We start from the raw sequence: 26,603 nt of genomic DNA on the forward strand, positions 1-26,603 counted from the left end.
CATGGATGGAGCTAGAGAGTATAATGCTCAGTGAAATAGGTCAGAAACAGACAATTACTATACAATTTTACTCATATGTAGACTTTAACAAGCAAAACAAACGTGCAAAGGAAAAACAAAGAGAGAGAAACACGGGTGCCTGGGCGGCTCAGTTGGTTAAGCATCTGTCTTCGGCTCAGGTCATGATCCCAGGGCGCTGGGAGCCAGTCTCCCATTGGGCTCCCTGCTCAGTGGGGAGTCTGCTTCTCCCTCTACCCTCCCCACTGCTCGTGATCTCTCTTCGTCTCACTCTTTCTCTCAAATAAGTGAATAAAATCTTTAAAAAGAGAGAGAGAGAGAGACCAAGAAACAGACTCTTAACTCTAGAGAACTGATGCTTCCCAGAGGGGAAGTGGGTGGGGGGATGGGTGAAATAGGTGATGGAATTAAGGAGTGCACTGGTGGAATTGCTGAATCACTATGTTGTACACCTGAAATTGATATAACACTGTATGTTAACTATCCTGGAATTAAATTTTTAAAAATTACATTTAGAAAAATTGAAAGTAAAATAACAGCCTTTTAAAAATCCATTTGCCCATCAGTGTAAATGGAGTATCCCTCCGTAGATATGATGCATATAGAGCTCATCTCTACAAGGCCAAATGCAGTACACATTTATCACCTGCATATCTGTATAGCTTTAAGCTTCAGGCTGAATGTACCCAGACCATGGAGTGGGAAGAACCCTGTTCCCAGAGAACAGCCTTTATTCATGTCCATCCATGGGCCTTAAATTAAGTCTATAAATTAGTCTAAATTCCTCAGCCTCCGGTCACCATCCACTACACCTGTCCACACCCCCGTCTCATCTTGCCGTTGGCTTACCTCACACTGTGGCTCAGGTGAGGTACAACTGGCTGGACCAGGTGGCTTTGGCTTAAGCCAGTGGTTCTCAAAGTGGAGCTTCTAGACCAGGAGCTCATCACCTGGGACTTGTTAGAAAATGCAAATTCTCAGAACCTCTGGGTACACTCATAACTCTGGGGTGGGGCCCAACCATCTGTGTTTTCAGAAGGCCTCCAGGCAATTCTGACACGCACTCACTAATGCTCAGGAACCACCTGGTGATGCAGCTGCCTGAACCTGGGCTGCCCTTCTCGGGCCTCTTCTGTCTCTTGTCCTCTCAACACCATACTATCCCCTTAGGAAGCCCTCCTAGTCCCCTGCGCACCTGTGAGGGTCTCTTCCCAGAACATGTAGCCCCTCCCCCTTGCGGTGAAAAGGCTTCCTTTCTGCTCCTCTTCACAGCATGCAGGTTCTGCTTCATTGTGCAGCAGAACTGTAAGCCTATCAGCGGCCTCCCAGACGGATTCCACCCTACTGCTTACAACCACGTTGCTCCTAAGGCACCTTCAGCAGTAAGGGTCTCACATCACTCACTGTCCACAAACATCAACGGAGAGCCTGTGGCATGTGGCAGAGACTGGGCCAAGCTGGGAGTTCCCAGATGAGAGGTGTGGTCCCAGAATCATATAATATGCACTTTTTTTGGTGTTTGGCCTCTTTTGTTCCACATGTCTGTGAGATTCGTCTCTGTTGCTCTGTGTCACCATAGTGTGTTCTTTTTTTTACATGGCTGTGGTATATTCCATGGTACGGATATGATGCAATTTCTTTATCCTTCCTATTACGAGGGGACATTTGGGCTGTTTCCAGTTTGGGACTTCTTTTTTTTTTGTTTGTTTAAGATTTTATTTATTTGACAGACAGAGACCACAAGTAGGCAGAGAGGCAGGCAGAGAGAGAGGAAGCAGGCTCCCCGCTGAGCAGAGAGCCCAATGCGGGACTCGATCCCAGGACCTGAGATCATAACCTGAGCTGAAGGCAGAGGCTTTAACCCACTGAGCCACCCAGGTGCCCCAGTTTGGGACTTCTGTGAATAAAAACGTTACAAACATGGGAAGATATACTCACTCATTCCTCTTGAGCATATACCAGAAGTGGAATTCATGGCCTAGGAAATGGGCATAATCTTAGCTTTAGTTGGTACTGCTAAAAATTTTTCCAAGGTGATTATACCAATTGGCACTTCTGCTAGGAGTGCAGAAGGGTTTGGCAGTATTTGGTATTATCAGTCTTTCAAGTCTCAGTCCTTTGGGTGAATGTATATCTTGTAAGTTTTAATTTGTTTATTGGCTATATAGATATCCACTTGTAAGATGTTGCTGATCAAGACTTTTGCCTATTTTGGGGACGTCTGGGTGGCTCAGTTGCTTGAGTAGATGATTCTTGGTTTTAGCTCATGTCATGATCCCATGGGTGGTGAGACTGGTGGGAGTCTGCTTGAGGGTCTCTCCCTCTGCCCCTCCCCCACTCTTGTGGGCCTTTCTCTCTCTCTCTCTCAAATAAATACATCTTTAAAAAAGACTTTTGCTTATTTTGTCTTTTTCTTATTGACCTGCAGAAGTTCTTTGTACATTCTAAATAGAAGTCCCCTTTCAGGTACACTACTGAAAGTATCGGTCTGTGACTTGCCTTTTCACCCTTCCAGTGGTAACTTTTGGGGAAGAGAAGTTCATAAAATGTCAATTTATCTATATCTTCATCTATGACTAGTGTTTGCTGGCATTCTATTTGAGAACTCTTTATTTTAACATTAGGCAAACCAGTGGACACAGAAATAATGACAAAAATCACTACTACTAGAAAAAAAACAGAAAGAAGTAATGGGGAAAGTCTGAGTGTGAGTTTGGGAAAAACAGTGGCTCATGAGGGTGTGCCTGCCTGAGTGTGCCACACAAAACCTGGGCTTTGTTCTGGGATGGGAAGAAGGGGAGAGGTGAGTCTCAGAACAGCTCAAAGCACACAAACTGGTGTCCAGTTTGGGGGGGGGGTGCTGTGGCAGGGGCTGAGAACAGTTCTGTGAGGGCAGGGGACCCCTGACTGACTGACTCAAGAGAAGAACCCCCTCTTTTCATGTGTGTTCAACTGGGCCCAGCCCCCCAAACCCTGCGGGCATCCCCTACCCCAGGCCCTGCTCCTCCTCCCATGCCAGAGTCTGCAAAGAAAGAAGTGTTGACACTTGTCCAGCTGGCTCGAGAAGGGGAAATTCTCCCTCCCTGAGTCACCACTGGCAGAAGGAGCTTCACATAACAAGCACGGGACGACAAATGATCACTACGCTTGTTTCACTATGCTGCATCACCTCCAAAATCCCCTGTGAGGTTTTCGAATGAAGTCTGGATCCAAAAACTTTCCCCATGTTTCCCCCAGTTTGAACAGAACAATACCCAGGGAATCACAAGCTGACTTGTGAAATTGACTTCCCCAAAGAAAATAAAACAGATCTCAGACTCAAGGTTCTAATATGTAGTCTGGAGGGAGCTGGGGGTGGTTGTAGAAGGCTGGTGGCCCCTGTCCCCTTGCCAAGAGGACCCCAACCCAACAGATGGACCCAAGCCTCCTTCTGCCTCCTCCAGCAGAAAGTCAGCTCTGGAGTTGGTGGGATGGGTGTCTTTCTCCTCAACCAGCTTAATGGAGATAGAGTGCATGCAGCTTGGGGAGCTCAGAGACACTGCCTACAAGCCCCCAACATCATGAGTGGACGGAAGCACACCTCCTCTCTAGAGCATGGCAGTGACCACAGCTGGGTGACAGACATTCATTTTTAACATGTTCGCACTACTAGCTTTGGGGAAAACCACAAGTGATCTCTAGAAGCACCCAGGTTCATTGTTTGTGCCGCCCCTCCCCACCACCTCTTCCTATTTACCATCTTCTCACAGAACTCAGAGCTCCAGGGTAGGGTCAAGAAAAGGGTCCTTGAAATCCACACACAGTGTGTAAAATTCTGGGTGTCTGTCCATCTATTTCCTCTGATTCTGGAAGGGGCTGGTGACCTCCACAAGGCTTAGAACCACTGGGCCAGGCCTCTTTAAATAGAATGCATCAGTTTGATAAAGTTAATTTGCATTAATGAGTTATGCATCTTCAGCTAACTGCACTTCCAAAATAACAGCCGAGCAAGGAAAACACGTAACTGGAAATACATTTCTAATGGCAAACTTGAGGTACCTGAGCAGGGGGAGGAGGACTCTGAAGCAGGAGGTCCTTCTTGTTTCCTTTAAGCCACTACCAATAGTGCATAAAACCAGTTTTTCTCTCAAGATACTTTTCAGAGGCTACTGGAAGGGGGAATGGGAGTCGGTGATGAGGATGTGTCAAAAGACATAGCGTTTCTCAGGTGGAGCCCAGCCCCGCAGGTCTCAGAAACCCTCAAGGCCACTGAGGCTGCTAAGACCTTGAAAAAGAAGAGAAGATTCCCACCCTGACTTAGGGGCCCAGGAACCATGCTTCTGTCATACAAGATTCAAATGGGCAGAGTGTGCCTGGAGCACATGCTCCTTCCTGCAAGGACGATGTCCCTAGAAGACCTATGTCTGCTACATTCTATGCCCCCACTCTCCAATGGTGCCAAGCCATAGCTGCCCTCACAAGGAACAATCTGAAGACCCAGCTCTTGTTCCTTTGGTCTCTCACTGAGCCTTCCGAATTAGCCAGGGCCCTGCCCCCACTACAGTAAGGAGGAAGTGATTCTGTAAGGTAGCCCAGGGACTCCCAGGGCTGGCTCAGACATCACGCTGTTAAATAAGTGGGAGTTTTTCCAGTGTTTTCAGAAACTGTTGTTTAAAAAACGTATATACATAGAACCATCCAAACTGTTTATGTAACCCTCAGGAAGTCTCAACAGAGATGGCTCCCTGTTTGTGACTGTGGCCAGGACTTAAAAAATCAAGGAGAGGGGCTGTCAAAACTAGAGGGGCTGTCACATTAAAGTTCTGTGCTTTCGTAACCCCCTTCAAAATTTTATTCTACTTTAAGAAGTTTCTTTTCATGCCCTTTTGCCCTTTTCTGGTTTTCTTTCCCTTCAAGGTCTGCTGCTGTGCACTGAATGCTGCTGACAGTTTCTGGGTGCATCAGAACTGTCACCCTGGAGACCAGAATCTGCCTAGAACTCAGGTTTATAGGGGTGTTTAAGAAAAAGGATGCTGTAATTCATTTAAAAAGCCTGACAACAGGGTCTTCTCATAGATATTCTGTGCTTACTAGCATCAACAGGGCTCTCTTCCCCGCCCTCTACACACATGCAAGGGCTGCTGTCTCTGTATTGTCCTCCTTGGAGGTGGGCGTCAACTCTAAGGGGTTAAGCTCTCTGGATCTGTGCCAACCAAATCCATATGGTCCCTAAACCACAAATTCTGATTACAAAGGGGATGCAAAGTTCCTCAGCGGACAATTACAGTGTGAAGATGATGATCTGGGCTTCTTCCTAGAATCAACCTGGTGTCTCCATTACTCAGTGCCAACCATCCAAGTGGAATCTGGCTCCCATAGGAAAACATCCTTTTTTTTTTTTTTTTTTTTTAAGAAAGACTAATCTTCTTTGCATTAAAGAAGTGGTTTGGATCACTTTTACTGGTAAAAAAAGAATTTGATGAGAACTCTGACTCCACGAAATGTATAATTTGATACCACTTGAGGAGAGAGGGTGGGTCCAACAACCTCTGAAGATAAGCCTGTGAACCCAGAGATAAAAACCTTGGGCTTACAACGGGCTTCCTAACACTATAAGCTCTAAGAATTCCTAACCACTGCCAAATAGGCACCAACAGCCATGGCCTCAGTCTAGAACCTCCTTGCTGATACTTGCACAGAGTGCAGTACTGGAGAAGGCAGAGGCACATGGCCCTCACTCTGATATAAGAAGACCCTTGAAGGGTGCCTGGGTGGCTGAGTGGATTAAAGCCTCTGCCTTCAGCTCAGGTCATGATTCCAGGGTCCTGGACTCAAGCCCCGCATCGGGCTCTCTGCTCAGCAAGGAGCCTGCTTCCCTTCCTCTCTCTCTGCCTGCCTCTCTGCCTACTTGTGGTCTCTGTCTGTCAAATAAGTAAATAAATAAAAATCTTTAAAAAAAAAAAAGGAGAAGAAGAAGAAGACCCTTGGGTGTCTCCTGAGATCCTGACAGGTTGGAGACGGTGAGGGGAGAATAGAGGACGTGGCTCCAGGCTCCTGCAGCTGAGGGACAGCAGCTAAAGGAAATCTAAAGGGGGCAAGGACGGTAGAGAGTCTGGGCCAGCGTTTCTTCCTCTGTTCTCTCCACCCACCCTCATTCTCACCAAGCTCTAATGTTAGCCCAACTATGCCCACTCCAGAGACCCTCAGCCATTTCCCACAGGTCCCCTCCAAGAGGAGTTCTTTAATTGGTGGTTGTGGGAAAGAAGAAGAGGAAAAAATATTTCCATCCCTCCCAGCTTCCTCCACTACACAAACACCCAACCAAAAAATGATTACTCATCTGACCTGGAGATTTCATCCCAGGTCTTTTTTTTTTTTTTTTTTTTTAAAGATTTTATTTATTTATTTGACAGAGAGAGAGATCACAAGTCGGTGGAGAGTCAGGCAGAGAGAAAGAGAGAAGCAGGCTCCCGCTGAGCAAAGAGCCCGATGCGGGGCTCGATCCCAGGACACTGAGATCATGACCTGAGCCGAAGGCAGCGGCTTAATCCACTGAGCCACCCAGGCGCCCTCATCCTGGGTCTTATAATGGTTCTTCTTATACCCATAAGGAGAATGAGTGATGAACAAATGCAAAATCCCAACTCCTAAAAATGTGGTTGAAAGAGGGAAGCCCCCCCAAAAGTTCCCATCTGTTGACCAGAGGCAATAAAATGATGACTTAAAAAAATTTGGGGTCTTTCCAAATCATGGAGGAATATATGAACAGAGGAAGACGTGCTCTAGTTTTGAAACTCTGACTCGGTACCAAGCTAGGTGATGCTCAATGACAGTAAACATCCCACCCTCTCCCCAAGACCTTGCCCTGCCCATATGAGGGCCAGGTAATTCAACATTTATGGATCACTGACTGTGTGCTTCCAACCCTTCCAGGAGGCAGAGGTCCCTAGCCTCAAGGTGCTGTGAGAGGGGCAGGTGAACACCTCAGTCAGTATTTGTTATGCTGTGTTTTGAGGTTTGAGGGGACAAGATTCTGAGAAAAGAGTAGCTAAGAATACTCCAAGTCTGGGAAGTACTAAGCTACAAATAGCACCACAGGTGCAAGGAACAACTAATTCTGCATGGTGGGATCAGGGAAGATGACCCAGAGGGGGTGACATTGAAGTTGGGCTTTGAAAACACATTAGGATTTAGACTGGAATAACTGGGGAGGAGTGGCATACCAGGCAGAAAGAACTGGGTGAGCAAAGGTCAGGGTTGGGGTGGGGGTTTGGGAGGTTATGGACAGCAGGCTGTGTGGGCTATGACAGGTAGTCAGAGCATAGGGTCTGGAAGCAGGAAAGAAAAGGCAGGCTGTTGTTCATGACAGGCATGGACAAGTGCCATTCAGAGAAGTTGCTGCTCAGAGTGACAGCTTGCAACTTCGGGATCTGCCAAAGCATCCAGGTCAAGCTCACATTTTCTCCTGGGAAACCCCTAGCCAATGGCAGATGATAGCAAGGGTGCTAGGGCCTGCCTATTTCTCCCCAGAGTGTGATTTTTATTGTGGGCAATCTGCACTGGAGCTCCCAACAGGGATGCGGAGACATTCTCCACCCTGCATCACGGCTGGAGGATCTTCCTCCCTGTGTCTCAGAACTCAGATCTCTGCTGAAGTCTGCCTGCCTACCCTTGCCCCCTTCCCTTTCTCTTTCACAGGTGGCACCCCCATAAGTCTCCTCACGACAAATTCCATCTGGGCATGTGCCTCTCAGAGGACCCAAACCAACTGAGGGCCCTGGATGAATGCTCAGCATCTGGCCTCTGTCTTGTGGGCAATGAGGAGCCATCGAGGCTTCTTCAACAGGGGAGGGTGGGATCAGATCTGAACTTTGCAAAAGTAATCTAGCATCAGGGTGAGAAGCCAACCAGTGGTGTGGAAGTGGGTGATGAAAGAGTTATTTAAATGGACACTGCATTTATTGGTAAGAGGTTTTGGCAGCCTGTGTCATTTACTATGTAGGTACCCTTTTATTCTACAGCCTCAATTTTAGAAATTTAATAGGAACCGGGGCACAAATGCATAAAAGTGTAAGGATAAGAATGTTTATGGCGGCCTCATATACAGTTAGTTACATGACATTGGAAAACTCCATGCTCATCACAGGAGGGAAGAGGAAATAATGACGTATCCATGCAGGGAAATCCTTCCATGCAGCCTTTGGAAGGTAGACCGTAGGTATCTCTACTGTGTGAGCAAGAGGTACATAGTATATTGCTGTTTTTAAAAAGCCAGATGCTAAACAAGTCTACAGCATGATGGAATTTTCAGGAACAAGACTGTGCATATACGTATCTTTTGTGTTTGTTTGTATAAATAAATCTGGAAAGAAATACTTGCAACTGTTGATAGAGGTTACTTCTTGAGGTGGTAGGGAATTTCACTTTTTACTCTATGTATTTTTATTTTTTAACTGGAGTAGAGCTGACAAACAGCATTCCATTAGTTTCAGGGATACAACATAGTAATTCAGTAACTCTATGTTATGCTATGCTCACCACAAGTGTAGCTTCTATCTGTCATCATACTAGGCTGTTTTGTGTCTTTATAAAGTAGCAGTAATGGAGACTTTCTGGCTTTTATTTTTATTTTGTTTAGGGCTTTTCCATATTTTCTGATTTTTTAGATGATGCACATGTTTCATTTCTCATAACAGAAAACAAAATTTTAATTTAAAAACCCCTATGTCTAGGGCACCTGGGTGGCTCAGTGGGTTAAGCCGATGCCTTCGGCTCCGGTCATGATCTCATGGTCCTGGGATCGAGTCCCACATCGGGCTCTCTGCTCAGCGGGGGGTCTACTTCCCTTCCCCTCTCTCTGCCTGCTTCTCTGCCTACTTGTGGTCTCTGTCTGTCAAATAAATAAATAAAATATTTTTTTTTTAAAAAAACCTCTACATCTACTTAGAAAAAGATATAAAAATTCCTCATATTGCCTTTCCAGAGAAAAAATAATTTTAAAAAATGGGATAGTTAGGAAATCTGTCAATGGCCTGGTCTAGGTAAACAGGAATTTGAGATGAGCTGCAATAGAGTTGAACAAGAGGGTGGTGAAGACAAAAGTCCCAGAAGCAGCCCAGGGTGCTATCCTGAGTAGCAGGCAGAAAACCCACAGGCGCGAGTGGGAGAAGGCACAGGAGAGAGTATGTATGCTGAGTATGCTGCCCTTTAGGAGGCTCAGGCCAAGACAGATGGTGGACACGAGAGGTAACATACTCCTGTCCTACATCTCAGGAGACTACTTGGGGCTAGAAACTCATGACTTACAAGAGATTCAAAATTCAACAGCAGCACTCACCAATGGATGAAATGCTAATTATAAACAGTGAATCATTTTTTTTTTTAATCTAGAAAAACACTGGTGGATATTTATCTGCTCCAAATGGAGAAGAACTTCAAACACAAGAGCGAATAGCATCTTAAAACTCTAGAGATTTTGGGACGCCTGGGTGGCTCAGTTGGTTAAGCAGCTGCCTTTGGCTCAGGTCATGATCCCAGCGTCCTGGAATCGAGTCCCACATCAGGCTCCTTGTTCGGCAGGGAGCCTGCTTCTCCCTCTGCTTCTGCCTGCCATTCTGCCTACCTGTGCTCGCTCTCTCCCCCTCTCTCTCTCTGATAAATAAATAAAATCTTAAAAAAAAAAAACAACTCTAGAGATTTTAACATAAAAAAAAACTATGCTTTAACAAAAAAAACTCATATACAAAATCAAAAGGCAAACAAAAGTGGGGAGAATAATCACTACATTTACAGAGAAAATATCCTTCCTATGTAAAGAGTACTGATCAGTAATAGAAAAAACATGCTCTAGAAGAAAAACAGAACATTTTGTGTTAATCAGAATTTAGCTCAGTTACATATAACAGAAAAAAACACTGGCTTAAATAAGATGGAAGTGTATTTTTCTCTCACGTTTTTTAAAAAAAAAAAAAAAAGGAAATCCAGAGGTGTCAGTCTGGGCTGGAATGGTGGCTCTAGAAGTCATTAGAGACCTATGCTTCTTCGAGCTCATTCTGCCCCATCCCTAAGGGCACAGTTCTCACGGTCCATGTTGGTTGCTTAGCACTGGTCATTGTACCCTCATTTAAGAAAGTGGGCTGGAGACAGGGAGAATGAGTAGAAGGTACACCCCTCTCCTTTTCGGGCATCCCACATGATATTTTCACTTACATCTCACTGGCCAGAACTCAGTAACATGGCCAAACCTGGCCGCAAGAAAGCCCAGGACACATAATCTTTTAATTAGTGGCAAAGGGCTCAGCTAAAAACTCAGTTTGTTACTAAGAAAGAAGAGGAGATAGGATATTGGAAAGCAACTAGCAAGTTCTACCATACACGTGAAGAGAATTACCAAAATAAATAAAATATAAAAGATTTTTAGGGGCACCTGGGTGGCTCAGTGGGTTAAAGCCTTTGCCTTCAGCTCAGGTCATGATCTCACGGTCCTGGGATCGAGCCCTGCGTCAGGCTCTCTGCTCAAAGGAGCCTGCTTCCCCCACCCCTCTCTCCCTGCCTGCCTCTCTGCCCACTTCTGGTCTCTCTCTCTGTCAAATAAATAAATAAAATAAAATAAAAAAATTTTTAAAGGGTCGACCTTACTACTAATCAAATAAACGTCAAGCAGCCCTCTATGGCTTTGTCCAGCTATGATCTTGAAGGACCGGCCAGACAAGCCATTGGCGGGACAGCCAGGACGTGATGTCCTCATGACAACCCAGGTACAGCTAGCTGCCTGTGGACAGAGTCTCAGGGTAAAGGCCCTTCTACCTACCGAATGGCTCCTGGCCCTTCTCCCCAGAGTCTCCCTCCAACCTGAATGATGTCAGACTCTGAAATGCTAGGAAGTGGAGAAAATTCTTTACCCAGGGATTCTCTAACTAAACTATAGCTACAATTAAATTTTAGGTGTTTTTGAAAGTTCCTTAAAAAGTAATATCCTCATGCAAACTGAATCAGCAGTTTCAGAACTAAAAAGAACCTCTGCCCTGTGCTTGGGGTGTTACAAACTAGGCCTGAAAACTGACCACTAAAATTCAAACCAGGGCCAGGGAGAATTAGGCAACCCTGAGGTCACACTTTTGGCAAATTCGGATCTTCACTTCTGGCTCCAGAGGCTCATAATGTCAATGCCGCCATCCCTCGGAACACATAGAACACAAGGCCAGGGTGGAGTCTGAAGGCTTCTGAAGTGCTTCAGCCTGTTTTTAATCATTATGAGGTCTTTCTCCATTGCAGACTGTCACTAGGTCCTTCTTACTATTTACTAGACAGCCTGCCTTTAGCACCCACTTCGAATTTTTGCTCTTTTTAAATGGTTATGGATCGGGAAACAAAATAAAGGAACAAACAGTTACTTAATGGAGTATGGGGAGATGGTCTCCAGCACATGGGAAGCAGTGGGGATGGAATGACTAAACAGACATGTGCTTAGTCACGTCAGGAACATGGTATCGGGAATACTGGATTTGAGTCTTAGTTCTACCCTTTATCCTGTACACCGTTGGACAAATTATTAAACTTCTCTGAGCCTCACTTTCCTTTTCTTACAATGGGGTGAATACAGTACTTACCTCATAAAGCTTACCCTACTGTCAGGATCCTATGGGAAACAGAGGGCCTCCTCACACTGGAAGGGTTTAAGAAAACCAACAATGGATAAAGGAGCACTTTAGGGTTAGCAACAGTGGGGAGTTGGTACCTCCTCCAGCCTGAAGGGGTGAAGGAATGGAAGAGGTAAGGGAGCCCAGAGAAGGCAGCCATCTGGATGGGTGTCTGGCAGGAGCTGTGGGTTTCCATGGAGGATGCAGCAGGATTGTAATGACCTGATGTGGATCCAGGGGAATAAATTCTCGACCTAATTTTCCTGTACCCACTGATCTTCTGCCAGTGGTGGCCATCGGCCAAAACTGGAAGCCAGAACAAGGTGCATGGCACTGCACTGCATACAGGCAGCCTCCCAGGGCACAGAGAAAGGGGAGAGGGTGGGAAGCAGATCTCATGGAGCAAATGGAAAGGTCTGGGGAACATTAAACGAAATAGAGAATGTGATAAGCTTAGCACAGTTCTTGAACATAGTAAGTCCACAAATCCTCAATAAATACTGATTAATTCCGGACTTTGGTCTCTCTCTCTCTCTCTTCTCGCTACCTTTTTAACTTACTGCTTACTTCCTGGTTTTCCACAGGTTGAGATGAGTTCCCAGAAATCAAGTGCGGTTATCTATGTTGGAGGGTGTTGAAGGAGTAATGAGTGTATAAAAAAGATGACCAGGGGTTCTCGGGGCTAGAAATGTAAGAGGGAAACAAAAGAAGGGGAGAAGAGAGGAAAGGAGGAGAGAGAGCTGAATGCTCCCATCAGGCTGGAATAAACCCAGCATTATCTACTTTATGATCATATTATGCATTTATTGGGATGTGATAACAGTCTTTGCAATTTTACAGCCTAGTCAGACTCGCCAGAAAGCCTAATGAGACTCGCAAAGGCCTTCCTGCCTGAAATGCAAAACTTCGTTCCTACTTTTAGATGAACAGATTTTATCTCAGTGCTCCCTTCCCTCCAAAAATCCAAGCATTCAAATGTGTTCCCATGGGTGTGCAAATACTTGCCTGCTCCCATCTGGGTGGCTGGTTCGGTGACTTCTCTATTCTGATCTGGGGAATGGTGGTGGAGGGAGCTAGTCCTCCCATGGGATGGCTCCTGGAGGGAGGGGAGGCCCACAGAGGGATCTGAGCTTGTGAGCCTCAGCTGTTCATTCCTCAAGCCTGCAGCTGCTCACTTGGCCCCCTCAGAACTTGTCTTCACTCCACAAGCCACTTTCTAATGTGTGGTACAGGCCCCAGGGCATTCTTCTCCCATCTGCTTACCCCTCCCCCCAGGCCTTCGCACAGGTCACTCCCTCTGCCTAGAGCAGATGAGCGCTCTTCTTTGGCTGGCTAACCTCATCCCTCAGGATGCCTTAGGCATCACCTCCTTCAGGGAGCCTCACATACAGTGTCTTCTTCCCTCAAGGCCCACAGGGATTGGGAAGCCCCTCCTTGGTTCTCTCACCCACAGCTCTTCCCACACTATCTTGGTTCCCTGCCTTCCCCCCTCACAACAGACTCAACAGACTTGAGAAGGGACACTGACATGCCCATCTTGCTTTCACTGTGTCCAGCAGAGTGCCTGGCACGCAGGGGACACTCGGTAAGTTTCCTGAATGAATGCGTAGGGCATAATTCAGAAAATAAGAAATGTTACAAGTCCCAAAGCATCGAGCTAACTCAGCTATGTGTTCTAAAACATCCTTGTCTCCTGCTGTCACCCTCGCTCTCTTGCCCCAACAGCAATCAGGACAGGTAACCTTATGACTGCTCACCTCCTCTGTCCTCTCTCTTCTTTTTTCAAGTATTCTTGTAAATGCCACCTCCTCAGGGGCCATCCCTGACCACCCTATCCAAAGCAGCCACTTGGTCACTTGATTACACATTAGTGCATTTTAATTTGCTACCTACCACGTATTGCTACTGTGAACATTTTATTTATGTGTTTAATTATTTCCAGTCTTCACCACTAGACTGTTGGCTCCATTTGAGCAGGGATGGCTGTTCATAGCTTCATGTACCGCACCTAGCACAGTGTATGCCACGCAGCAAAGTGTTCCTTAAATATTTGTTAAACGAATGTGAACTACTGTTACTGTGTTCTGATTTGATTTGGTGCACATCCTCTATCTCTGCTGTTGAATTAGATGCTCCAGAGAAACTCAGATGGGTCTCCCTCATGGCAATGGAAGGTGGGAGGAGGACCTCAGGTCCCTTTCTAGGCCAAAGCTGTATGCTGCCTGCTTCCAGCTTCCTAGTGGCTGGATTCTGAGGAATCTCAGCTCAGCGTTGGTGGGTCCCAGGGGCTGCTAATGCTCCTCCAGCTTTCTGGAGCACAGCTCCAGCTGCCCACCAGCCAGCTAGACACAGGAATTCGTCGAGAGCTCTGAAGCCAGCCAGCATCCAGCAGGAAGCAGGCATGGGTGGCTGCTGACCAACGTCTTCCTTCCCCACTAGGGCTGCCAAGAATGCACAGCACTGCTGGGCTGGGTGCAGAAACCCAGACCTGCAGTGCTTGGGCTCTGCGGTAGAATAAGGCGAGCCTGGAGATACTGTGGCCTTGCTCCTGCCCCTCCTGTTCCTGCAGAAAGGGCTCTGCCAGCTCAGCCGAGGGCCAGGCCAAGAGCCTCTCACCTGCCCTGGCCCTTCCTTGAAGCCCTCAGATTTACTGGAAATCATAAACTGTTAGAGACAGCCTTTATCACACCCTCAACAGTGCACTCTTAATATTTAACGCCAGAGGCTGAAACAAGCAGGGAACTGGCCTCCTGGTTACTCCCAGTGACTGATATTTGCACCTGGTAATTGAGGTCAGATTTGCTTCTCTGAAGTCACATGATTTGCCTCAAGGCAGGAAGGTGTCTGAGCCACTTGTTGCAAAGGGACCCAGAGGTGATTACAGAAGCTGCAAAGGCTGTGCTTCTCAGGGAGTCCAGACCTGGGAGTATGGAGCTGAACTGGCAGCTAGTAAATGCCCCATTTAGAGCCTAAACCCCAATGTTTCACTGAGAGCAAACTCCGGTCACCTTCTTCCCTCTAAGACACTTGCTGAATAGAGTCACTTAGAATCTTCTCTGGAAGTGGGTGGGGCATTAATTAATTAATTAACTAACTAAAACAACTAAGTAGGCATGTTGAAGAGGCCACCTGGAAGATTCTGGTCACCTAAGGGTCTCCAAATCACAGTACAGGCCCCACCCTATCCAGACACCTAATCTTGCTCCAGGCTTTTCTTGACCTCAGGTGTTTATATCCTGGTTGTCATGGGAGCTGCCCCAATGAACAGCAACACCACCAACCTGGCCCCTCGGTTGGCCTCAGCCTTGGATCCTTCTGAGAGCAGTGGAGCTCCCTGGTGGCCACTGGTGGCCCTGCCGACTGGGCTGGAGGCAGCTCTAGATCAACTCCTGTGTGAGGCCTCTTTCCTACGGTCTCCTGAGGCGCCCAGTAGGTGCTCAATAAATGCTCATTGTATAAAGGCACCTCTGGGGATATGTTCGTTCTCAGACCTCAAGGTCCTTAAATAACCACTCAGTGGCTGCTGTGGCTGGGGCAGATTATCCCCTCTCCCCCCTGCCCATCACCCCAGTCAAGCCAGGGACGGCAGGCTGGGCCAGTTCCAGCCATCAGCTCCTCAGCCATCCAGGTGGCCCCCTGTTTTCCTTAGAGCCAAGAAGACACAGTCCTGTGAGGAAGGAACCAGCTGCGGTCTGGCAGCTTGGCTAGAGGGAAGGCTGGGAGGTTGTCTGGCTACATTGGCCCTGCGTGCTGCGTCCTGCAGTCACAGCAGCAGATGGCCTGTCCACATGCCAGTGCAACGTCACCCTTGCTGTCTGCCTGTCCACCCCAGGCACTGAGCACACTGTCCAACTGAGTCCCTCACAACTCTTGAGGAAGGATGGATGGGCCTGAAAGGGACACTGCCAGGAGAATGAGGGAGAAGCCACCATCCCTACAAGACCCTGGAATGGCTACTAAAGAAGGATCTGCAGCATCCCCAGAAAAGTTTCTAAGGTAGGGCAGATGTTCTCCTCCGGGATACATAGCTCAGTCCAGAGAGCAGGCTGGGGAACAGGCCAGAGAATCTGATCACCACCTGTTTAGGGGGCTGCATGTGGGTTCTAGAATCGGCCAGTGAAGCTGGGGTCTGCTGCATGAAAACAGTGCAGGCTTGCCCAACATTTAACCTCTATGTCTTCATCTGGTTGGTACATGAGTTAAGAAGATCATATCACTAAAAACTTCATTAGAGTAAACCTCAATACATTTAACTATATAATTACCTTTCTCCTTTCAAAAACACCAAACTAAACCAAAAGGAAACGGCAAAAGATGACAGGGTCCTACACAGAAGCCGACAGTGAATGACCCACTACACCAGAAATGACTGCCAACAACCACAGAGCAGAGAGAGGTTGGAGCACCTTGGCTCACTGGCGGCAGAGGGGCTCCGTGAGGCTGGGTGACACATGACAGCCCTTTCCACCCACACACTCGTGGGGCCCAGTGATGTTTTTAATAATAATGACAAGAATGAGAGCCCCCACAGGTCAAGCACATGCATGTTCGCATAGTTACTTTATTTCATACTGCATTCATGTGAGGTAGGTGTTCTCAATCCCATTTTACAGATGTAGAAACTTAGAGCTGAAGAGGCTGAGTAACTTTCCAAGCTTGTGTCACCTATCCACCCCCACATACCAAGAAGCAGAGCTGGGATTCAAATCCACACCTGATGGACTGTGGACTTCTGTACTGTGCTAGACTGCCTGAAGTGAAATTCAAAGTACTGTCCATTTCCTGGGAAAACCCCTCTGGGAAGTCTTTAACTCTCCTTCACCAGAAGCAAGGGCCACCACTGTGTACCTAAGACCAGTGGGAACAGTCCTTTGGTGACAGGGTGACTAGGGCAGCTGCAAAGGGCGTCTGCCACCCCTGCCCAATACGGCAAAAGTCAGGTTTCTTTTTCCAAAGGGTTTTAAGGAGACTCCACCCATACCCGGTTCCTAGGCCTAACTAAGCCAAGGAGTCCTCCCACAGAAGTAAGGAAGGGTCCAGCTCTGCTCAGGGATAGAGAATTTTAGAGTACCCACCTGCTACCTGCATGCCTTTCCCAGTGCCCACCCCAGGCCAGGCTGGCTCTCTGTGAAGCCCCAGGGAGATCTGTAGGATCTGGCCACACCAGGCAAGGGGGAAGCAGAGGAGCACTGGAAGCCCACTGCCTTCAAGCCCTCTATGCTTCTCAGAAAACAAAGAGGGAGTCTCCTTGTCCTCTAGTCCCACAGGTACCCCTCCCTGAGGGGCTCCTAATACCCAGGATCAAGAGTCCTGTGTGCTGAGGAAACCTCCTACAATCCTCTACAAAAGCCAGAACCAGCTACCAGAGGATCAGGCTCAGACAGAACTGTCCATGTGTACTGACATTTTCTCCTGAGATCAAAATGAATCCCAGGAAGAAAGAGCACTGATCAGGGAACCCGTGAGCCCTGGCTCCTATTTCTGGCTTTGCTTCTAACTCTCCTTATGACTTAAGCAAGTCACTTAACCTCCCTGACCTAAGGTTTTCCTTCCTGTTAAATGGGAATAATTATATCATTATAACCACCAATGACTGAGGTTTTACTCTGAGCCAGGTCCTGTGCTAGAAACATTGTCACATTTATCCTCAGAGTGCCCTCCAACGTAGGTACGGTTTTCATATCCATTTTCAGACAAGGAAACTGTGCAGGAACAGGAAAGTTAGGGAACATGTCCACAGTCCATGGTCAGTAAAAGTGGACCTGGGTCTCAGTACCATGTCCACTGTGACCTACAGAATTACTTTATAAAGTTCAAGGACAGATGTAAAAGTGTTTTTTTTTTTTTTATTAAAGATTTTATTTATTTATTTGACAGACAGAGATCACAAGTAGGCAGAGAGGCAGGCAGAGACAGAGAGGAGGAAGCAGGCCCTCTGCTGAGCAGCGAGCCCGATGTGGGACTCGATCCCAGGACCCTGAGATCATGACCTGAGCTGAAGGCAGAGGCTTAACCCACTGAGCCACCCAGCCGCCCTGTAAAAGTGTTTTGAAAGCAAATAAAAAGCTGGGTGGGGCAGGGGTTGTGTAATATAAATATAAATATAAATCACAAACCCCAGGACATGACTTAAGGGATCTTCCGAACCCCTTTAAGAACTTTCTATGGAATCTGTCTATAGAATCAGAGATCACCAAGGAGGGAGAGACCCTCAACATGTCATTGTTTTCCTTCCTCCCTCCCTTTGGACCAGAACTCTATGCCTAGCCAAAGTCTACAGGTGAGACCAGAAGGGTAAAGCTAGGGGAATCGAGGGCCTTGGGTTGTTCTGTCCATTGCCATGAGCTCACCCGAACGTTTCAGCTGCTTAGCTGTTTGCTGAACACTCTGTGAAGGTGTAAGCCAAGGAATGATTGGGAAACCTCAGAACAAAACAAGTGCACTGGAGCAGCAGGGCCATAACAAGAGGCAACGTGTGCTGGGGCTGCAGCTGGGCTTTTGGCCTGCCCAGACCGCCTCAGCCCTGTGGCTCCCACTGGGGAGGAGAGACTTGCCTGGGGCCCTGCAGCTCCCAAACTCCCTGCAGGTCTCTGCAGCCCTGGGAACGTGCCTGGACTGTTGCTGCACTGACCATGGAGGTCTGGCTGGGTGCCTGTCCCTGCCTTCCCAGGGCTTTTGACAAGCTGGGAAGTGACTTATTCAAAGTCCCCCTCTGTCCCTAACCAGTTCCGCCCAGGGAGGGACGCTGACAAACAGATGCTGTCACGCAGGGACTCACAGGGCCACGAAGGGCGGAGCTAGCTGACACCCTGGCCGTCCCAAGACTCAGGCCAGGGCACACCTATATGTACTCTGGGGTCAGTGATATCCAACCTCCCCTGGCCACGGGGTCTTGGAGAATTATTTGAAAAGAAAATACTTGAAAGGTACTTCTTTACCCAGGTGTAAAATGGAAAAAAAAAGAAGTCTTTGCTTTCAGTGTGTGTTCCTCTTCAAAAGTCTTTACTTCCTATTCTTATTTTTTTTTTCTTTTAAGATTTTATTTTCTAAGTCATCTCTACACCCAATATGGGACTCAGACTCACAGCCCAGAGATGAAGAGTCACAGACTCTAACAACTGAGCCAGCCAGGAGCCCCTTTACTTCCTATTCTTTATGGTATTAAAGCCGAACTGCTTGGCTTGACGATCAAATCTTACCACCACCCAAATCCTGTCAACTCATTATGACCCCTCTGGACTCTTCCTGACCCTCCTATTCCCTGTCACGCCTATGTGCCTGCAACTACCACCCACCTTCTCTCTCCCATCTACTAAGGTGCTGGGGCCACCTCACAAAGCCTTCTCCGACTTGGGCTTTTCTGGGTGCTCACAAGTGGGCCCTTGGTGGCCTCAGGATTGCACGTAAACAGATGGGAACAGTTTTGACTCTCAAATTAGAAGGTGCCTGTTTCTTTTCTTAAGATGTGTCTCCCATCAGGCATTAAATAATACATAAAAACTCCTGCTGACTCATCTGAAGTCAGAATTCAGTTAAAAACACCTCCCCCCTCAAATACTCTCTCATGTCCCAAGGAAAGGAAAATAAAGACAAAGAAATAAGTTAAGTTGGAGGCAAACTCAAATCACTCCTATTTCTGCAACCTGGGACGGTGTGAAAAGAAAAAAAAAGGTCTCTAACTCCAACCCAGATGTGAGAAGTAGAGGAACTCCCTAAAAAATGCATAGAATAAATCACAAGGAATAGCCTCACTTAAAGATTTCAGGAAGGAAAACACAGTTAAACTGAAAATTTAAATGGGGTTAACACACACACACACCAACGACAACAACGATGACGACAAAAAGCCCGGAAATATTTTTAGTTCTGCATCTAGCAGAGTCCCTTGGGGGCTTCACTTGTCCTTCAACACATTCTTCCTAACACCTGCTTTTACTAAAAACCAACAGCCCAACACCAGAGCTCTGTGAGTCAGAAGCAGAGTAAAACTAGACCCACAGGTACTCAGCTGTCACCCAGTTAACAAGCAATAGCCACACTAAGTGTGACCCATCAATGCCCCATAGCCATAAGGGTGGGCCACCAGGAAGCTGAACCACGCGGATGGGTGGCACACGTGACCCCACATTCTCCTCCCCTCTTGTTCCTCTCTCTGGTCCCTACCTCCACCTTACCCAGCCAGCTGCCAAATGCACCCCCAAAAAAAATCCTCGTGCCACCCTTCCCCCAAACGATTTCCACGTTATTTCAAGTGAGACCTTGGGACCAACACATATTTCTTCCCTGTTCCTTTATTTATTTATTTATTTATTTATTTATTTATTTAAGGCAAAGAATAGCAAAACAGAATTTAGAAAACTCAAGTGATCTGGAGAAGAATGAGATCTAAATACCTTTTGGATTTAACCTTGTCTCATGTAGTTAATCTCTTTGAGTGCAAATCTATGTCTACACAAAGCAACTATCCCTTTAAATCCCAAACAACATCAACATGGTTCTATTTCTCTCTCAAATGCTTAGAAACTAGACTTGCTCATTACAGCTTATGGACTCACAAGACACAACCACAGCCCACACAAAAACCTGCACAAAATATTCACAGCATTGTTCACAATAGCCCAAACTGGAAACATCTCAAACGTCCATCAAATGATGAATGAATAAACAAAAGTGGTATAACCACACAACGGAATATTATTTGGCAATGAAAAGAAGTAAGGACTGACACATGCTGTGACATGGACGAACTTTGAAAACATCGTGTGAAATGGAAAAAGCCAGACACAGAAGATCACAGGTGGTGAGGCGCTATCTCCATAATGCCCAGTACAGGAAGTCTACAGGGATGGCATGTAGATGAGCCACTGTGGGGGTGGCGGGGGTGGGGGTACTGTGGGAAACAGGCAGAGAGAAGGTGGGCAAACATGCAGGGGTGCAGTTTCTTTTGGGGTAAGGAAAGTGTTCTAAAATTGACTGGTGATGGACATGCAACTCTGTGAATATATTAAAGGCCATTCAATCACACATTTTAAATGGATGAACCACATGGTATGAGAATTACAGCCTAATAAAGCTGTTATTTTTTTTTTAAAGATTTTATTTATTTATTTTACAGAGAGAAATCACAAGTAGATGGAGAGGCAGGCAGAGAGAGAGAGAGAGAGGGAAGCAGGCTCCCTGCTGAGCAGAGAGCCCGATGTGGGACTTGATCCCAGGACCCTGAGATCATGACCTGAGCCGAAGGCAGCGGCTTAACCCACTGAGCCACCCAGGTGCCCTAAAGCTGTTATTTAAAAAAAAAAAAAAGGACAAGGAAAAAATATCTCACAGTCATAAGTTAGTGACTGTTGCTTGTGTAAGTGACTGGTTGTGTAAATCTATCAGTTTGAAACATCCACAGTGAATGTGTCCTTGAGGCTATTTGTCCTGAGTGGTCAGAAATGAAATGTCTCAAAGTTGTGCTCAGGAAGGTAACCCCCCTGGGCAAAAGGACAGCTTGTCTTTTGCTGACCACAATTTTAACTGTAGCATTTTAAAATGTTCAGATATTGGCAGGGACTTAAGAATGACCTGGTTGATCAAATAACTCATTGTAATGGGACTTAAGATTTAGGTTGCACCACCAGTCATGAGAGCTAAGCTGAGACAGAGTCCTGCTTGGGGCGCTCAGGGGTGTCAGTGTGTGGACCCTCAGATGGGTTGCCCAGCCTCCTGGGCACAGAAGACTCTTCACACTTTGCCACTTTTCAAACTCCACCAGTTTATGGAGGATACAGGTCCTCCAGATGAACCACAAAGCTACCTTGCATCAGGTGGTACATAGAATAAAACACCTAAGGGTTTGCATAAGGCAAAGAGCAACAAAGGCAAATTTTACTAGTGAGCCAACAATTCAGATTAAAAGAAATCATGAAGAAAAATAGGATTATGTGAAGTTAGGATGGTAAATTTAGAGAGGGAGGTTATTTAGGGATTATAATTTGTTTTCCATTAGTTTTACTTTGTTCCTTTTTCAGGTCTACAAGAACAAATATGGTTCATTTTCTACCCATAGGCGGCCAACCTCATTTTCTGGTAAGAGGCAAGAGTTCTAGAGACCTTAGGCTGCTACCCTGCGTTTGCTACATCTGAGCTCTGTACATAATTTAACCTCTGAGCCCTGGATCCATTTGTAACAAAGGAGTAATACCCCTAATTTGGCCAGGTTTTTGTGGGGACTGAATGAGGTGGAAACTGCACAGCACAACGCCCGACACACAGAGGCTTGGTGCAAAGTTGGTATGGGGGAGGAGGAAGGACAGGGTTCATTAAGCTCCCTACAGATAAAGAACAGGACACTAAAGGAAGATGTCATGGGGTCACTGTCAGGCAGGGCCCTAAAGGGGTTGCAAGTAAGGACAAAACATCATCGAAGGAAGCAGGTGCTGAAAATCAGGAAGGGTCTTTCCTAGACTTCTCATGACAAGGCCAAAAAGTGGTTGGTTGATGCATTGCCCTTAGCTTTACGGACAGAAAGCACCCTTTTCCCCAAATATGCAACTTAGAATTATTGTCTGCTCAGGGAAAACAGGGTCGAAATAATCCTCCCACATAAACAATCCTCCCACAAATGCTCACATTGCAGATGGCAGCTGGGAGTCCATTTTCTTCTTTCTCTGTGGTCCAGCCTGGGGACTGCTTGCAGGGCAGAGAAGTCCAGGGCGTGCTGCCACCTGCAGGCAAAACAAGGAAAAGGACAAAGTTATGGAGAACACTCACCTTAAGCGCCAGGCAACTGGAATAGCTGGGTCCATCCAAGTGCGAGAGCCAGGTGAACCCGCTCAGCTCTGTGTTTGTGGCTCTACCACAGTGTTGCGCCAGACACAGTCAGTAAACATTCTAGATTATCAAGGACTTGAGCATCAAGTCCTTGATAGTCTTAACAGCAATAACAAGCAAACTCACACAGGGTTTACCATGGGCTGGACACCACTCTCAATGATTCACATTTATTAACTCATTTAATCCTCACCAAAAAATTGAATATTTTATTTATTTTTTAAAAGATTTTATTATTTATTTGACACAGAGAGAGAGATCACAAGCAGGCAGAGCAGCAGGTAAAGAGAGAAGGAGAAGCAGACTCCCTGCTGAGCAGAGAGCCCGATGTGGGGCTCCATTCAAAGGCAGAAGCTTAACCCACTGAGCCACCCAGGCGCCCCCCAAAATTGAACATTTTAAAGGTCTTTGCTGATTTGCCTAATTACTGAGTTAGCATGAATAATTAAAATGAAGAACTTGGAAATAGCCAGTTTCAAAGAGGGTTCTGATATGAAAACTCTGTGAGAGGTTCAGAGCACCCTGGATATAAGGCATCCCCCATTTTTCAAGCCCCTGTTATGGACCAGACATGCACCCAAAAGACAAAGTCCCTGCTCTTGTGGGCTTCCATTCTGATGAAGGTAGAGGACAAGAGAAGAGGCAATAAATGCTGTGCAAAAGCAGCAGCAGCATGGAGGGGACGGGCAGTGATGACCATGCTATTAATGTTCATTCACTTGTTCATTCATTCCCACGTACTCACTAACCATCTGCCATAAGCCAGATACCATGCTGGGATGCAACAGTGGGCAAAGACCAGACATGGTCCCAGCCTGTGTGGGGTACTTACCCACATAGGAGAAGCATATATGAATCAAATAATCACTTAAATAAATGCTAAGGTATAACAGCCCAGGTAAGTGTGACAGCAGAATGACACAGGCCACTACAAGAGCATCCTAGGGAGGTGGGACCTTGTCTGGAGCCTCGCAAAGGCCTGGAATGGAGTGTGGGGAAGAGAAACATCCTTGGTAAAAAGCATACCATGCACAAAGGCTGGATCATAGACAGCAAGCCAGAGGCCAAGGAGAGAGGGAGGAGGTAGAGGAGGTGAAGAAGGGGTGTGAGCAGCCTTTGCATGGTACCCCCAGGCTCAAGAAGCCCTCATCCTCTGAGGATTGGAGCACCACATTAGACTTTTAGGCAGAGGAATAATGTGGTTGGATGTGTGTGTGTTTCTAAAAGGCTACACTGTGTGGTAGGCTGAATAATGGCCCTGCCAAAGACACTGATGTCTGGATCGCTAGAAGTTGTATGTTCCCTAACATGGCTAAAGGCATGTTGCAGAATGGGATTATATTATGGATCTTGAGATGGGAAGATAATCCTGCATCCTCCAGGTGGGCTCAGTGTAATCACAAGATGGAGACAGATGAGATTTGACTACAGAAGAAGAGCAGCAGAGCAGGGTGGCATTAGAAAGACTTGTTGGTGTTAAAGATGGAGGAAGGGGCCATGAGCCAAGGAATCCAGGAAGCCTTAAGCAGCTGGAAGAGGCAATGAAATGAGTTTCCTCCAGAGCCTCTAGTAGGAACACAGCTTGTTTAAACTTTGATTTTAGGACTTTGCCCTGCAGAACTGTAAAATAATAATTTTTTAAAAGATTTTATTTATTTATTTGACAGAGAGAGAGTGTGTGTGTTCATGAGCGTAAGTGTTGGGGGGAAGGGCACAGGGAGAGGGAAAAGCAGACTCCCCAGATGAGCAGGGAGCCTGACAGAGGGCTCAATCCCAGGACCCTAAGGTCATGATCTGAGCTGAAGGCAGATGTTTAACCAACTGAGCCACCCAGGTGTCCCTGTAAAAAAATAAATCTGTATTGTTTCAAGCCACTAGTTTTGTGTAATTTGTTACAGCAGCAATAGAGACTAACACACATTGGCTTCTGCGAAAAAAATAGGCAAGAGGTAAAGGGTAGAGGACAAGAGAAGAGGCAATAAATGCTGTGCAAAAGCAGCAGCAGCAGTACCAGTCAGAGGTTACTGACAAGAGAAGTGACAGCCTGAATCACTGCAGTGGTAGCAGTGGGGTCAAGAGGAGTTGAAGGACCCCAGGGCAGGGCAGTCGGAGGGGGGGATGTTGGCCAGTCAAAGGTCTTGCTACAACTTGGCAGATATTACTGGATTGCCACAACAGGCTTCTGTTAGGTTCAGGACCCGGCGAGTTGGCCCTGGGCAGAGCCCAGCACCCTTGTAAAAGAAGGAAGCTGTCTTTGAGAGAGATAGCACTTAGTCACTCAACAGGGACCTGCCAACCCCATTCCCACAAAGGAATCCAGGGGTTTCCAGGAACAAGCTCTAAGAAGTAACATCCTAGGAATTTCTAGAAGGCAAAGGTAGCAATTGTTTCTGCCAAGGATTAGACCTTGCAGTGGACATCTTTTTTTTCTTCCTAACAGAGATTTTGTAATCTTGGAAAGATGGCATCCAAATTTAAATATATGCACCTCCAACCCAGATGATGTGGAACCATGATTATATCTGACATATAGAAATTTCATGGCAAAATGGTGCAGGAAATACACACACACACACACACACACACACACACACAATTTAAATATATAACATATGTATTATATACTGGGAGTATATACTTTATATATTGAGATTAGAAAAATATATATATTTGTATATATAGATATAAATAAAGCAAATGGGGTAAAATGTTAATAGGTGAATCCAGGTAAAGATTCTTTTTACTTTTATTTTTTAACTATTCTTTTTACTATTGGATATTCTTTCAATCATTTTTATTTTGGTCCCTTTTCTGGAAGTTTGAAATTATTTCCAAATAAAAATTTAAGAAGCAAAAACAGGGGCGCCTGGGTGGCTCAGTGGGTTAAGCCACTGCCTTCGGCTCAGGTCATGATCTCGGGGTCCTGAGATCGAGTCCCGCATCGGGCACTCTGCTCAGCAGGGAGCCTGCTTCCCTCTCTCTCTCTCTCTCTGCCTGCCTCTCTGCCTACTTGTGATTTCTCTCTGTCAAATAAATAAATAAAATCTTTAAAAAAAAAAAAAAGAAGCAAAAACAAAACAAAACAAAACATGCCCAGTAAAATAATGCAGAAATTATAGGATGAGAACAAATTAGAAACTAGGAGACCCCCTTTCAGCATCTACTCTACTCTTCTTTAATGATCCAAACCCACTGAAAAAAGTGGGATCCTGATGTGAACCTCCCTGATAGGACTGTTGAGAAGAAAAGGCAATTAAAATGATTCCAAACAATTTTGTATATATTCCTCTGATTTACTCTGGAAGTATAAATATACACCCACAAAGACCAAGTATCTTGGAGTGTACTGAGGGGTCACAAGGAAGTCCTGAGAGCACTATCTTCCTTTGGTTCTGCAGCAGGCTACAGGGACATAATTGGATTCCAGGAACGTGTAAGGACTCAGGAGTGCCTGCAGATGGCGAAATGCCAAGCAGTCCTGTTAGAGTGGGAACAGCTTAATTAAAAAATCGATATGTGTAAAAAAAAAAAAAATATATATATATATACATAGATATTGATATATGTGTACATTGTTTTTCTTGTAACAAAGTGATAGATGTTTATTAAAGAAAAACACAAAAATCTGTAGTCCCAACCACCCAAACATAACTTTGGAATTATTTTTTTCTACTCCTTTTCCCAATAATTTTAGTGTATACACACACACACACACACACACACACACACACACAAAACAAATGCATACAGAGTCTTATATATTATATATATATATAGTTTCTTTTTAACAATAATGGGATACTGTATATATTTTTCTTTTACAACTAGTTTTGTTTTACCTAACAGTATGTAATTTTTCCATGTCATTAAATACACTTTTTAATATCTAATAGTATCATATCATAGGATGATATCAAATTCATTTTTTAAAAGACTTTATTTATTTATTTGACAGAGAGAGATCACAAGTAGACAGAGAGAGGCAGGCAGAGAGAGAGGGAGAAGCAGGCTCCCCACTGAGCAGGGAGCCCAATGTGGGGCTCAATCCCAGGACCCTGGGGATCATGACCTGAGCTGAAGGCAGAGGCTTTAACCCACTGAGCCACCCAGGTGCCTCTCAAATTTATTTAAACAATGCCTTATTGTTGG

At 46.0% G+C, this 26,603-nt stretch overlaps 1 protein-coding gene across 5 annotated transcripts in view; it reads right to left on the reverse strand.

Annotated features, from left to right (window-relative positions):
* RAD50 (RAD50 double strand break repair protein) overlaps window positions 1-26,603 on the reverse strand; it is a 219,173-nt gene that overhangs the window by 181,921 nt on the left and 10,649 nt on the right. For all 5 annotated transcript variants that reach the window (XM_013052521.2, XM_013052517.2, XM_004745010.3 and 2 more), the window contains exon 2: window positions 22,254-22,348. The gene's annotated coding sequence lies outside the window, so the exon portion shown is untranslated. The remainder of the gene's footprint in view (window positions 1-22,253; window positions 22,349-26,603) is intronic.

The sequence above is a fragment of the Mustela putorius genome, unplaced genomic scaffold (assembly GCF_011764305.1).
Source record: "Mustela putorius furo isolate JIRA1106 unplaced genomic scaffold, ASM1176430v1.1 tig00000145_pilon_pilon_pilon, whole genome shotgun sequence".
NCBI lineage: Eukaryota > Metazoa > Chordata > Mammalia > Carnivora > Mustelidae > Mustela > Mustela putorius.